Source organism: Phycodurus eques, chromosome 17, assembly GCF_024500275.1.
Source record: "Phycodurus eques isolate BA_2022a chromosome 17, UOR_Pequ_1.1, whole genome shotgun sequence".
Classification (NCBI taxonomy): Eukaryota; Metazoa; Chordata; class Actinopteri; order Syngnathiformes; family Syngnathidae; genus Phycodurus; species Phycodurus eques.
The window spans coordinates 16,315,727-16,330,944 of NC_084541.1; the positions used below are offsets into that span (position 1 = coordinate 16,315,727).

The 15,218-nt window shown below is 40.0% G+C and overlaps 1 protein-coding gene across 1 annotated transcript in view; it reads right to left on the minus strand.

The window, feature by feature from the left end:
• sgcd (sarcoglycan, delta (dystrophin-associated glycoprotein)) overlaps window positions 1-13,206 on the minus strand; it is a 124,724-nt gene extending 111,518 nt beyond the window's left edge. The window contains exons 1-2 of the mRNA XM_061703085.1: window positions 13,133-13,206; window positions 5,805-6,014 (exon numbers count right to left, since the gene is read on the minus strand). The gene's annotated coding sequence lies outside the window, so the exon portion shown is untranslated. The remainder of the gene's footprint in view (window positions 1-5,804; window positions 6,015-13,132) is intronic.
• Window positions 13,207-15,218: the final 2,012 nt, after the last annotated feature.

Here is a 15,218-nt window from a genome sequence, read left to right on the forward strand (position 1 = left end):
AAACACTGGCCAAAGCAGACGAGTGTGTGCAATTTTGCCTCAATTGCTTCAAGACAGTCCAAGTCAGCAGTCCTGCCAAAAAAAAAGGACTCATTTTAGCATCCATTTATATTAACTCTACTACCTTAATTCTCAACATAAGGATAAAATATAGCTACCTCATTTGACAGCGCCAACAAACACTAGAAATGTGAAAGCATCATTGTAATTCGCGTTCCACGAGCCAAAAGACTCCAGAAGACGACAGACGAACAAGGAAAACAATTTGGCTTCTTCGAGGACAATTCCATACTTTCCAGCAGCTATTGGCCAAAGAGGTCATTTTCCCGCACCTCGATCCATGAATTCCGTATTTATTGCGCAAATTGCTCTGCTGAGGAATGGGTTACCCTTAACGCAACAAGGCCTTGATTTACTGCAATCAATTGCTCATCAGAAAATATTCCCTTACGACAAATTTATCAGCGCATATGAGTTGGGAGCAGACAACAATCTGCAGTATTCTTCATACGGCTGGGACTTGGGGTAGGGTGGTAAGAGAAAAACTTCCAAAACAGCGCTCTAGCTCTGCGGCCAGGTGTACTGTACCAATTGTCCTGGGGAAGGAGAATAAAATCAATTAAAAATTTTTTTGTTGTGTTACGGTGTTCTTTTAAGTGAAAACAAAGAAACTCGTTCTCGCAGCGGGAATCGCAATGAAATGATGAAGCGGCGCTAGCAAACGAGACGCTAGCCCATGAATTATCCACATTGCTGCAGGTTGGAAACCTCGCACGCTGGAGTGTATTTTTCAAAGTTATTTGCAAGTTTAAACCAGGCTACATGCTCACACACACACACACACACACACACGCGACTGAGATCCTCTCATATACACATAGTGTGTGTGAGAGACGATCCTCCCTCATAGAGCTCGGCGGCAAAGTTTGTCTGAGAAAGGCGTAACTATAGTTGGAAACGGCCCGAAATTCAAGGTGTTCGGCATTAACCTTCTCCTCAAACGGGGAATTATCGGATCTCTTCCATATTCCGACAGGCTATAATAGACAGATGGATGATGATAAACTGCCAAGCCTCTCGTGTGCGTTCATCACACGTTGTGACTGTGGCATGCCGAGAAGATCGGGCTTCGCCGCTGATCGTCAAACTTGAACGTTTTCATCATTACGTCGCCGCCAAAATCGATATAGCAAGTCGAAACCCAAGCCTGAACGCACAGTAGTTCATGGATTTTTCTTTACATTTTTATACAGCTTTAAAAGTCTTAAATCCTATCGTGAATGTATTCTTGCAAATGTGCTATTTTTTATTTATTTATTTTTTTTTTTTTGTTAAATTTAAGTCCCCGTGAAGGGAAAATATGTCTTGTAAATTTGACACTACAGAGAAATGTGTTGTTCACATCCCTGCCAAATTTGAATAATGAGAAAAAAAAAAACCTGCAAGATGATTAAATAAGAATTCAAAATGGTGCAAAATCAAGCTGTTCTCGTCACGCTCAACTGTTGCGGGCGTGTCCGGCAAATGCGCTAAAATCACACCCACTACAACCTGGAAAAATTGATGGTACTTTGTCTCGCATCCTTCTTATGCCTACACATAATATTTGAGGCACCAAAGAATAAAAACCGGTGAAAAGCTTCTGGAGGCTGGAATATATCCCATCGGGCTTTTCCATGCTGAGACAACAAGGCGCTCTAAACCGGCCCCGGCCCACACTATGACTGTCAAGTCTGGCATGTTTTAAAAGTCCTCCCCGCCTCTTCGCGCTTCTCTTTTTTCACCATTCATAACAGATTCATAAGCAATTTATAAACCATTTGCCCGATTAAGTATGATTAATGAAAGACTAACGGTTGTTTTTAGCTACCACTTCCAGAAGTACAAGATATGCTTGTGTGTACTTCTAATTAAACTGTACCTTGGAAAATAAAAGCGCTTCCATTTTAAATGTTATTTCAAATAAGCTGCAGTCGTGTTGAACATCAAAAGACGTACTTAAGGCTTCCTCCGTCACCGCAGCAGATCGCATTAGCAAAATAAAGGCTGGGGCGGGACAAAACACAAAATCGGGCTCCTTGTGTTGACAGGCAACAAAAACGACGAAGACAAATCCGCTATTTGGAATCGCCTTGCATTTTCCCCCCTCGCGTTAAATATTCATGCCGAGCCATTTGTCATTGTTTATGTCGTCGTGTTTTGTTTTCCATTCATGCGCTTGTTTTGCTTGTCGCGTATTAGCTGCATCAATAGCATACAGTGGCGCCCATTTAATGTTATGCTAATTGTATGGCAAATAGTTTATTTGTACTGTATATGTCATTCAGATTCTAATATGTACATTTTTAGAGCTCTCATATAAAAACTAATGAAACATTGTCCTACACAATACAGTGAACATTTATGTATTTCAGGGGTCCCAAACACAAGCCCCTTAGCTTACTCAGTAGCGCCCCCTGGAAAGTTTGAAAGCTCGACACCAGTTTTACAGATTGATGTGAAATTGGGTGGGGATGTCTCTTATATTATAAGAGGACACACGAAAAAGTCTCAAGGACCCATCACCGATATCGAACAGGAAGTCGGCCATGTTGTTTTGAAGCAGTCATTTGGGCCGAACTCCAAGGCTGAACAGAAAAATGAGTTTTAGTGCTTTAACGTTGGGCTGCATTCATTTCTGACGGCTGAAATTGGGAGCGTAAAACGGCGATTTCAGTTTAAAATCATTCATTCCTGTTCAAAATGGGATCTCAAAGACATTAAAATCGTCCGCATTAAAGCACTTCATGATACCGGATGGTCTCTAAACGGTCTAATAAAGTTGGTCGGCACTGTATATGTGGATTTTCCTTCACAATAGACTCTGCCCAAGTGATTAGCGACATAACTAAGGTGTGTATGATATTGCTGGCAATCCATCATTCATGCATCCTTGCATTTTTCCGTCACTGCCACTTGGATGTCTTCCCGTCAACACCTGCTCCTTCCTCTGCCGACCATTAGTTTCTTTTATAATCGAATGTTTGTTTTTCTTGATCTTTCAGGTTTTTATTTTTTATTTTATTCATTTATTTTTTTTTTTTTTTTTTAATAGTGGCTACAGTCGCAGACTACTGTAAAAGGATTCTGTTTTTCGTTTGGGAAGAGCATTCACTCAACACGGACAATTGTTGTTACTAAGAATTAAATCTCTAGAAATAAATTGACAAAATTAGTAATAGATTTAAAAAAACAACTAGTGAAACTAATGGAAATTACCAAACGAAAAGCAGGCATGTTTTGTGTTTCAACAGAATTATCCCAAAAATGAAACCAATCTAAATGGCCTGGACGACAAAAAACAAACAAACAAACAAAAACAAAAACGATGGTAGTGTTCGTCAATATACATTGACAAAATCCAGTCACATCAGTTTCAAATCATTTTTGTAATGATTGTGGATTTTTCATTCTTTAACAAAAAGGGTTCAAAGAACACTGTACCTACTGTGAAATAAACAGCAGGCTCAGTTGTGTTCTGCGGCTGCGTTCCTCAATCCAGGACATGTGACGTTGGAGCACTTTGTGGGCAAAAATATCTGTCCTCCTGACATGCTAAAAAGTCTCTGAAATTGTTTGATTGGAGCAATTACCTCAAATTACCAACTTAAGATAAGTACCATCATTTTTGTGCAGTTATTTTCATTTGTTGATTTTTTTTGTTTTTAAAGATAATTCTGTTGAAGCACTAAGGTAGAACAATGCCTGTTAATTTTCATTAAATTGTGATTATTAATTTAGTCATTTTCAAGTTCATTTTTGTGATTATTGGGGTATTTTCTTTTACTAGCAAAGGTAATAAAAATAGTCAATTTGTGCATGTTATTATGCACAAAAACAAACTCCCTTTTGCAAGAATTCCATATCTGCATTTGATAAAATTCCCAAATTATTTGGGAGAAATTTAACAAATTCAACTAAAATTCACCATTTTCATCTCATTCCATTCATTCTAACGGCAGTAATATTCCCCCAAAGCCTACTTTTTGACAAATTCTACATTTGACAATTCCAAATTTGGGAGAAATTTAACAAATTCACTTTTAACAAAAAAAAAAAAAAAAAAAAAAAAAAAAAAAAAAATTATAATTTCTCAACCGACACAAATCATTCCTTGATCAGAAAAATTGCCCAAAATCCCTCTTCCGAAGCTAATTGGGAGTATTTCAACAAATTCACCAACTGTCAGTGCTAGGCACCAAAATTCCTACTTTATCCCATGATTAGCGCTATGATTCGTTTGTTTGTGTGAAGCAGCAAGAAAACACACACCGAGCTCGGTTGACGACAAATCATCGAAAGCAGCACCTCAAAAAAATATATGAATAAAAGCGCTGGACGTCATTTTTGGAAGGCATCTTAAAAGCCAGTCAAGCAAAGCGTTAACGCAAGAGGAAATATGCAGCGGAATAGCAATGAATGTTAATTATTAATGTTTCATTCAGTCAGAAGTGGTTTTCAGAACAAAAACTCTTCGAACATGGAGTGAAAATCATGACCGAGTGCAGACAAGACCACAAAAACCTCAGGTGCCGGATGCAGAACAAATCACTTCAAAACGAAGCCATTTTTAGTAATATCAGCTGCTTCCATCTGACAATGTCCTAAACAATGTTCATCTTGTTCAAAATGACGACGACTCGATGTAGACAAGACCACAAAAACCTCAATAGAAACAGCTTCCAAAAAAATCCTCTGCTGATCTCAAATACAAGGCAGAATATAAAAAGGAAACCACATGACACATTCAATAACTTGATTGACTGCAGACCAGACCCCACCAAACGTCAGGTGCCGGATACAGAAAAATTCTAACTAAACGCTACTTTTTTTTTTCTTAAATGTGGAATTTAAAATTAAAACTCTTCACACCTAACTATTAAGTAACTTGCCCGATCGACTGCACATAAGGCCGCAAAAACCTCAGGTGCCGGATGCAGAAAAATCCACTGCAAAACCAATTTTTTATTTTTTTTTAAATGCAGAATATGAAATCAAAACTCTTCACACTTGATATTTAACTTTAGCCACCGCTTGCAGACAAAACCCAAAAATCTCAGGTGCTGGATGCAGAAACCTCCACTGCATAACCAAATGCCTTTTTTTTAATTTTTTATAAATAGACATTTAACTGAAAACTCTTTACAGAGGTAGTTAAACACCTTGACTGTCTGCAGATCAGCCCACAAAAAAAATTCTCTAGTGGCAGATCCAAAAACGAACAGTTTTTAGGTTAAATGAAGAATTTTAAATAAAAACTCTTCACAGTTGACTGTTAAATAACTTGACCGACTGACTAAACAAGACCACAAAAACCTCTTGTGCCTACCAAATCAACTGCAAAACCAAACATTTGAAAAACTGAATAAAAAATTAAAAAAAATGCAAAATTAAAATTTAAAAAAATTAAAATAAATTTTTTAAAATAAATAAAAACCCTCTTCACACATGGATTAAAATCACCTGACTGCCTTCAGACCAGACCCCACAAAAACCGAGGTGCCGGATGCAGAAAAATCCAACCAAGTGCCTTGCCGCCCGTGTCAGCTGCCTCTTCCCTCTGTCTGGTGAGCAGAGACGACACAGTGATGCTCATTGCTCCAACTGCTGAATGATGCATAGCAAGCAGGACAGAGCAGCACCAGTCATGCCCAATCACACGGAGCACCGAGTGATGTTTAAGAAGCCCCGAGGTCTACAGACTCAAATCTGACAGACTTTAGAGTGACTCCAAAAAAAAAAAAAGAAAAAAAAAAAAACCTTACCTCTTAGTCCGATGCCAAAAATTGGCTGGGATGAAGCTGCGTGTTTGCGGTTTGATAATCTGAAGTCTAGTTGAAGAAGTCCATCGGGAGAGCGATCATTTCCTCCTCCTCCTCAAATGTGTCCAGTCTGAGAGTTGGAATATTCCTGGTCCGAAATGAGCATCCTTTCAGTCGTCAGAAGATCCAATTTTGCAGCAACATGCTCCGATTCTGGACAGGAGGCAAAACGCGTGGCGTTCCGTCAACATCGTTCTCTTTTTTTTTTTTTTTTTTTTTTTTTAAGCGAAATAAAATAACTACAGTTCCTCGGGTAGCATCTGGTCTTCCTCTCCGGGCTCCACAAGTCTGCACTGGGAGATAAAGCGCGTGCGAGGTAGCGAATGCATGCGGGCGTGTGTGTGAGGAGGAGAGGTGGAGTGCAGCAGGAGGCGGCGAGCGCCAAGTGGATCCGGTGAGCGATGAGGAGGATTTCTTAGGGAGGTGGAGATGGGGAGAGAGAGAGAGAGAGAGAGAGAGAGAGACGGTAGCGATTACATTAACAGAGGCGGGGTATGGAAAGCCGCGAGAGCGTTGATTGAAAGAATATGAATACTCTTACTGCATTGGTCTGAAGGAAGAAAAAGAAAAAAAAAAAAGTGCCTTTGAACATCCCTATTCTCTAGTAAAATGCAGTTGTCCTAGTATGCAGAAATGTCATGCAGTGGGGGGTGGATTGTTACTTGTAAGACAACGTCGTTCTACTCGTGCAGATCAGGGATTCTACTAGTGCGCTGAACTGTCTTACTAGTGACAAGAAACAGGTTTCCATAAAGCCAAGTGATATTTATTTGATATCCATGAGAACCAGCTGAAGATCCATGTACTAGTACACTCTGTCCTCACTAGTAGAACAACTAGGGTGCAATTCTGCACACTAGTAGGACAACTTTGGATGTTTGCATGTTACTAGTGAGTGAGTTTTGTGTGGTCCACCTCCATCAACTGTAGGCTACTATGTCCCCGTGTGTGTGTGCGCGCCCGCACTTGGAAAGCTGGCGCTCTGACGCCACCTCCTCTTGCCAAGGATCATAAACATCGGTACGAATATTTAAAGAAGCACACTTAAAAGGGACTGGTGTGCGCACACGCACGCACACACTACTAAATTGAAGGGAGAAGTGCATCAAGATTGATACTTTTTAAAGCTTAAAGTGATGAAGGACAAAAGGTCAAACTCGACTGAGTCTACTCTATTAAAACTGGGTGGGGGGGGGAAGAAAAAAAAAATAAAAAAATAATCCAAACCTATGATGTAACATTTCAAAGACACGCTTCTCTGAGCAGCCGTCGCTATTATTAGCAGCTTGCTTTTCAGTTGGCCGTCACCAAAGACAAGACAGTTAAAATGGGGGAATAATTAATGCCGACTGGGTTGCTACGCACGTGAATAATCTTTGTGTCAGTCTAGTCATGATTTTTTTCTTTTCATTCAAAACTATTGTGGAAACGAATGTTCCATTCGGTATAAACAATAGAGATATTACTGGGAACAAAAAGGCAGCAAGAATAGTCTGCAGCGGTTGTATTTGGCAACTGTATATGAGAATGTCAATACTATGTACTGAATATGCTAATGTGATTTTTATTTTATTTTTTCTGAACTCGGAAAAAAAACTTCTTGAAAAGCAAGGGGAAAACCGCCAACGAGCGTTTTGGGGCATTGAAAGAACATTAAGAAACAAAATACTAAATATGCAGGAGTCAATGGTAGCTGTGAATAAATAACTGATAAGCAGAACAAAGGGCAGCAGCAATAATATTCCGCACTGTTATTATGGTCAACTGTAAATAATTCCACTATAAATATATAATTAGTACATAATGGAAACAATTAAACCAGGAGCTAACTGAGGAACGGCAAGAAGCAGTTGATCCCCAATCCCAACCTTAACTTATCGAACTCACGAATGGGCTTTCGGAACATTTGACACCGCTGAAACAAGCGAGGCCGGATTGAGCGGTCGCCGGCATCATTACGACTGAGCGACTGCGACAAGGGAGTCGATAAACAACGCTTTGCAACATGGCAAAATTAATTATGCATGCGAGCCATTGTCGGAGAAAGTCCTCGTTTTAAGCGGCAAAAAGACGCCGTACGGGGAACATGCATGTGCTTTTGATACTAGAGTCACTTTCATGCAAAATAGATTTTACAATGCGACGCTATAAAGGGACAAGCGATTCTCTATAGTTTTTCAGAGCGTTGTGTAACTCACTGATGTTACACTCTGACTGTGTGCTTCTTTATCAAGCTTTTGTGTAGCACACCGATTTCACACTTTTGTGTAACACAATGTCGCACTCTTACTCAGTGCTTCTTTTTCTGGCTTTTCTGTAGCACACCGCATTTGTGCCTTTTCACAAACTCATTCTGGGTGCTTTTTCAGGCTTTTACACTCACTCACTGTTATTATCAGGCTTGTGTGTAACATACTGCTGTCACACTCACTCTGTGCCTAGTTTCCAGGTTTTTGTGTAGCAACTCGATGAGACTCACTCCGTGCATCTTTTTCAGACTTTTATGTAGCACGCCGCAGGACTGCTTTATCACACTCTTTCGGTGTGCATTTTCAGGCATGTGTGGCACTTTGCAATCACGCATGTCACGGCCGCGCTCTGGGCTTCTTTTTCAGGCTTTTGTGCAAGCGCACTGCTATCGCACTTTGTCACGCTAACTCTGCTCACTTTTTCTGGAATTTGCTTAGCACACTACTCCCTCACAAAGTCCCGCCCTTACTCCATGCTACCTTTACGGGCACTTTTTTCAGAATTCCACATGACAGAAATAAACGTGCCTTGTTTATGAAAGGCAAGCAATAAACAACGCTTTGAAGCACCACAAACAAAGCCCGGCTTCAGTGCGGCAGATTAATTATGCATGCAACGCTATGAGTCTACGCTGAATGTATGTTCTGCTGACATGTGGGAGGAAGGGAATTATAGTAAAGTGAAATAGGGGGGGGGAAGTGCACTATTTCACACCCTGCTATAAAGAGATTCCCATTCTTTATGGTTGTACAGAGGATTGCGGAAACGAATCACCGGGACCAGGACCAAAGTTCCCTGATTAATTCATCAGCACGATTAAAGGCTAGACGCTTAAAAGGTCGGCGAAGCATTGATTGCAAACGGGGACGGGCAGTAGTAGCGCACTCCGGGACGGCGGAGTCACTCAGCAGCGTACATTAGCGCCGAGCCTCCCGTCGTACACTGGCGCGACTCCATCAACACGGCCAAATTATAAAAATCGCCTCAACTGAATTATTTCCACCGTGTCCACGGTAACCAGACAAAAATAAAATAAAATCCCCATAGAGGCCCGGCGCTAGTGCTTTTTGGTATTCCGCTCAACGGGCAACAGAGCTCCTCCAGCTGCGAGTTCAATCAGGAGGGACAAATAACGCAAACCCATTGGATGGGAGCGGGATGAACAGACCCTGGTGTCGGCTTACCTCGGGATGCCATTTGTTCTTTGCGCTATCCAGGCGGAAAAAAAAAAACAAAAACAAACAAACAAATCTAAAGTTCGTGAACAGACTACTACAGGTAGTTTAACGCCAAAAGTGGGAGAAAGTCACAATGGTGGAAAAGGGTTACTGTAGACGATCACTCACTACAGTTGACAGGAACTCAAAAGCTGCATTTCTATGTACGCGAGTCTTGATGGAAAAATTATGCATTCAGCCACTACAGTGTACAGAAAATGTAAATCCGGTGGAGAATGATTCAATGCATCAGTCACTACGTTGGACAATTGTTCAAAAGCTGAGTTATATGCGCGAGTATTAATGTGAAAATTACGCATCAGTTACTGATACTCGTAACGTACTAGTGGAAAATTATTCCAAAGCCACGATGTGAAAGTTGTGCATCAGTCACTACGCCTGTACGTGTTGCCAACGCTTGTGTTCATATATATAATGTTTAAAGGTTCATAATTACTGCGACAAAGATGCTAGTTTCGTTAGCTTGTCTACGGCGGTTCGCATTGTGAGTTATGATAGCAAGCTTTTGCAAGATAATGTGGTTTGGTTAAAATACGAAATGCCAAATTCTTTGTTCCGAGTTTACTTTGATAGTGAACTTCTACTGGGAGTGGCAATGAACATTTTTAAGCCAGCAACTGGCCTTTTTTGAGGAATTGACAGAAAAAATAAAAACATTTAAGCAACGAGTCATTCTTAAATCGACGTAGCAATGTATTTTACCGAAGGAGTCATCTCTTCTCAAATGTAGAGACTGAAAGGTAAAAAGTCATCAGAAAAATAAATACCCATGTAAAGATACCTGAAAAATCAACCTAAGTTGTACAGTGTTTGTACTTTGTTGCTTCTAAACGCACATGAACACGGCAGCAGAGTTAGCGCTGCGCTTGTTGCCGAGCAAGATGGATGCAAGAAATGACATCTGAGAACTGCCTCCACTGCGGAAAATCACAAGGAATCCAAATGGAAATGTCACACCATTTCCACCTTTCTATCCAAAATTATTCTAACGCCATGAAAAGCCCCATACCCCGCTACGTTCAAAAACATCTGGGTTTTTCGCAAATATAAATTAGCGAGAGGACAAGTCGCCGCCTCGTCGGCACGGTCAGATGGACGGATGCGGGCCGCTCGTTCTGCCACCTCTCTATTGGAGCGGGTCTCCATTTGCCAGATTTGTGAGGTAGAAAGCAAAGTTAATCAGAACCAGCGAGGCCACGAAAACAGAAAGGAGGGCGGGCTATGTGGAAGAGATATCAGATATATGGATCCAGACTCAGGAGAAAGCTATATGGTCATCCGCATAGTCTTTTCAAACCCTCAAAAAAAAAAAAAAAAAAAAAATATATATATATATATATATACAAAATAAAATTTAAAAAAATATATATTTTACCTTCCCCCCCACCCCAAAAAAAAAAAACAAGTATGACAATGTATCTCACGATCGTTTTTGGCTGCATAAAAGACAAGCTTTCGTCACATACAAACACAAAGCACAAAAACAATGCCCTCGTCACAGCACACAAAAACATACCATAAAAAAAGAAAAAAGAAACGGCCAAAACACAGACAACAAAAAACTACCAACACAACCACAAAAAAAAAAAAAAAAAAAAAAAAAAAAAAAAAAAAAAAAAAAAACAGAAGCCACAAAAACAGCTGTCAGACACAGACAAAAACACATACAACAGTAGAACAGCAAACAACACAGGCACACAAACACAACCAAACACACAAGCCACAAAAACAAAACACCACAACCAACAACACACAAGCCACAAAAACACCACACAGTGAAACAAAATACAGACAAACCACCAACACACACCCACGACACAAAACACTGACACAAACAGCACTCAACAATAACTAACAACAAACAACCAGGAACAAAAACTAAACGACAAAAACAATACACACCATTACATAAAAAACAACCAACCAGGCACACAACCAAACATGCAACCTCAAAAACGCAAACAATACACAGCCAAAAAAACAAAACTGACAAAAAGACAACACAACCACACACACACACACACACACACACACACACAAACTTGAGCAATCAGCTTTGAGTGGCACCGTATAAATCTGTCGCCCGTTAGCTTGTGTCGCTACATGCACCACATTCTGGCCTCTGGAGAGTGATGACGATCTGCTGCCTTTTTTAGTTTCGCATTTTTCCTCTGAGGCTTTTCATTTGGTGTCTGACAAGTGGCGTCCAATAACAGATGTTCAAAAGGGTTTAGCGGCGCACTTTCCGCTCTACTTCTGAGCGCTATCTAAGGGGACAGATTAGTTTTTAAATCAGAGGTCGAAAGTAGCGACGACTCGTGCCCGCGGGAACTTGCGTGTGGCCTACATTTTCTGAAACGCCCCCAAAAGTGCGACAATTTAGGGGAAAAGCCACCTCAAAAGTCCATTAAAACCAAATGTGATTTGTTTTTTTTCTTAGTTTTTGTGGTCAACTTGCCCAGGGGCGGAAATACGGGGGCCCACTTCACTGGCCACCCCCGACGACAACCCCCACCTCTGTCGGGAATAACAGGGGACAATATTTTCAGCGCAAATAATCACACGACAAAAAAAATAGATAATGAACTTCGTAACCAACAGGTTATCGATTTTTAGCAGCATTCATTTGTTGTTGCAGCCTTTGGTGATCGCCTATCAAACAAACCCAGCGGGTTCGGCTCTTCTTTGCTGCCACATCATTGACATTTTGCTCTGCCCTCGTGGGAGCAGGCAAGAGGGCATCGCTAACAAGCTAAGCATCAGACGCGCCAGAAGAAAAAAAAAATGTCCGCTACACGCCAGCCGCTCACCACCACGAGGAGGAAGGAGGCAGACGAGCTCCCTGAAAAAAGGGTCTTGTCGGCATCCCAAAACTCACAGAGGGAGTAAAGATAATACCAGAGCTAAATGTAAGGGCTGCAAGAAAAGGTGCATTAAATACATTTTTAAACTTTAGCACGAGTAGCATGATCTTACAACAGCTAGCATTTATTAGTTAGCTCACTTATTGGTAGCAAAATCCAATTGGTCATTCATGGCCTAAAATGTCCCAACAACAAAAAAAAAAAAAAAAAAAAAAGTATTTCTGTCCCGTTAATCAGGTGTGTGTGTGTGTGTGTGTGTGTGTCAGTGCCAAGTTAAATACGGCACTCGGAGCAGTGTTGAGTGACCTAGCAACAGTAGTGGAGGTTTTCTTCTCCGTTGCTTGCCGTCTTCATGTCAGGGTGTCGGCCAGAAAGCCACTTGAGACCAGAGGCAGAAAGACTCGGAAAAGTCACTGATGTGTGCTTCCCCCCCCCCCCCCCCCCCCTCCATACTCTGTTTGTGCGTGTGGTTTTCTTAAAAAAAAAAAAAAAAAAAAAAAAAAAAAAATACTTGGTCCTCAACTCACTTCAACATAGTTCCTTGGTACCAAGATGCCGCAAGATTGCACCGAAGCACAAAAAGCGTGAAAAGTTGAGTTTTTCAGCAAAAAAGTTTTAAAAAAAAAAGCCAGGAAAACACCATAAATTATTTTCATTTGAAAATTTTTGCTCTTTTAATTAAAAAAAAAAAGTAGTAAATTTTAAAAACCCTAATAATAATCATGAATTTTCCCATCAATCTCCAGTTTAAAAAATGTTTTGGGGCTAAAAAAGGAGATGCATGCATTTCCTTCCATCATACCTGAACAAAAAGTTGTGAAAATGAGCATTTTAATTGTACGTCATTCCGGAGCACTGTGACTTTGTCGAACGCGTCTAGACGTTGTGGTCATTAGCTTTTAAGCATGCGCAAACCCACCTGATTGAAGCCCCTTCAATGAAGTGTTGACTGAGTGCAATCCTCAAGCGCCTTTTGATGTGCAGAAGACAAAGTGCCATCTTGTCAGGCGGCATGACCCCCGCCCGCCTCCGTATAGCAGCGGCAGCTCACAACCCGCTTCTCTCATCTGAAAAATATCCCAGAAAAATCCGTCAACAACAAAGGGGATGAGGGAATTGAAGTGTTGCAGCAGGATTGCAGCTAATTTTGCGCGAACATTTTCCGTCCATCTGTCCGTCCGCCTCATTTTCGTTAAGCTTTGAAAAGGAATATTTATTATAACTCGGTAGGTCCACCGGAATATTAACCATAAAATATTGCTGCTTACTGAATCACTTAGTTGTGAAACTCATCTTCGTGTATTTTGTATGTCTGTATTATATTTTCTTTAATGGCCAAGGCACACAGCTGGAGGAGGACAATGTCAATCAATGGACACCGAAATATGAAATCACGATGCATACAATATGCATGCATATATATATATATATATATATAAAAAATTCATTACAAACTTTTTAATTCAGGGATGGGCAACGTAAATGATGGCGGGGGCCACAATTTTTTGTCAGTGCTCCCGCAAAATTTATATTTTTAAACAATCTAGGGGCTACTCCAAGTGTGGGTGCTGGCCGCATTTAGTCTACCACGTTTAAAAAAAAAAAAAATAAATAAATAAATAAATAAATAAATAAAAATTGCCCCCAACTTTTTTCCCCTCCTAAAATTAACTGAGGGGCCATTCAAAGTGTGCCCGCAGGCTGCCAGTTGAATTATCATGATGCACAAACTGTTTCCTTCTTACTGTGTGTGTCGGTAAACGAAGGTTCGGTGTACGTCTTCTCGAATCGTGTTACAGCCGTGACTTTTAAGCTCAAACCAATAGAAATTGTGTGTCAGGTACGGCCCACGAACACATTCTTGCTATAATTGCCTCCTGCTTTTGCGGCAACACTGCGTACCCCGCCGCCGCTCAGCCAAGTACACGTTTCCTGACATTTCCTGATGTCCTAACATATCTACGACATGCGTGTAAGGAGAAGCGAGAAGGGAGAATTCATTTTCGAGAGGATTACAAGGCGGTGACGCAGACGTGTACGAAGGCGCAGAAGTCGTCATGTGCTCTCATTAAACATTTAAAGCTCCTTTTAGATGCATTTTTCTTCTCTAATCATCAGAAGTTGTGCTTGGTTTTTTTTTGGGTGCACGTGAACAAAAAAATTGACATCTTTGCTCAACAGGATTATTTCCTGGTGCTGGACTGACAGGTTAGCTTTTATGTGCAGAGTGAAATTGGTCAAATTGGTTAAAAAAAAAAGTTGCACAGTTCGGAAAATAAAGTGGAGACGTTATGAGACAACATGTTACAAAGAAATGGTTAAATGAGGATGTATGATTAGAGTAAAATTGTAATCTTTGTTTTTGGGGGAGGGGGTTGTCCTAACGGAAAACATTTTAAAAAGTGTACAGTTACGAGAAAAAGGTTGTACAGTTATGAATAATGTATAAGGCATGTTGGTTTTTATTTTTACAAGAAACAAAATCTTAGATTTACCCGAATTAAGTTTTAATATTACACAAATTGTCACATTCCAAGAGAAAAAAAAAAAAAAAAAAAGGTAATATCACGAGTACATTTGTAATGTTAAAGAAAAAGGTTATTAAAATGAAAATAAAGTGATAATGTTAGGAATATATTCATGTTATGAAAAAAGTTAATGAAAATAAGTGAAAACATTTTAAAAAGTCAGAATGTTACAAAAAAGCCATACTGTTGTGAGAAAAAAAATAAATCTTATACAAATTCCTTGTGAGGTCAAGGAATTTGTACAAGATTTTTTTTTTTTCCTGACAACTTATGTCAGGAAAAAAATAAATAAAACAAAAATCACAAGACAAACGTTACTATAATACATTTGCAGTGTTGGAAGAAAAAAAGATGTGATGAGAATAAAGTCATTGTTATGATTAAAAAGAAGTAATGAAGTGTATGAGAAAAGTCGGAAGTTGTGATAAAATTCATAAATGAGAAGTCATATCGTTACGACAGTAGTATTGTTTCAAG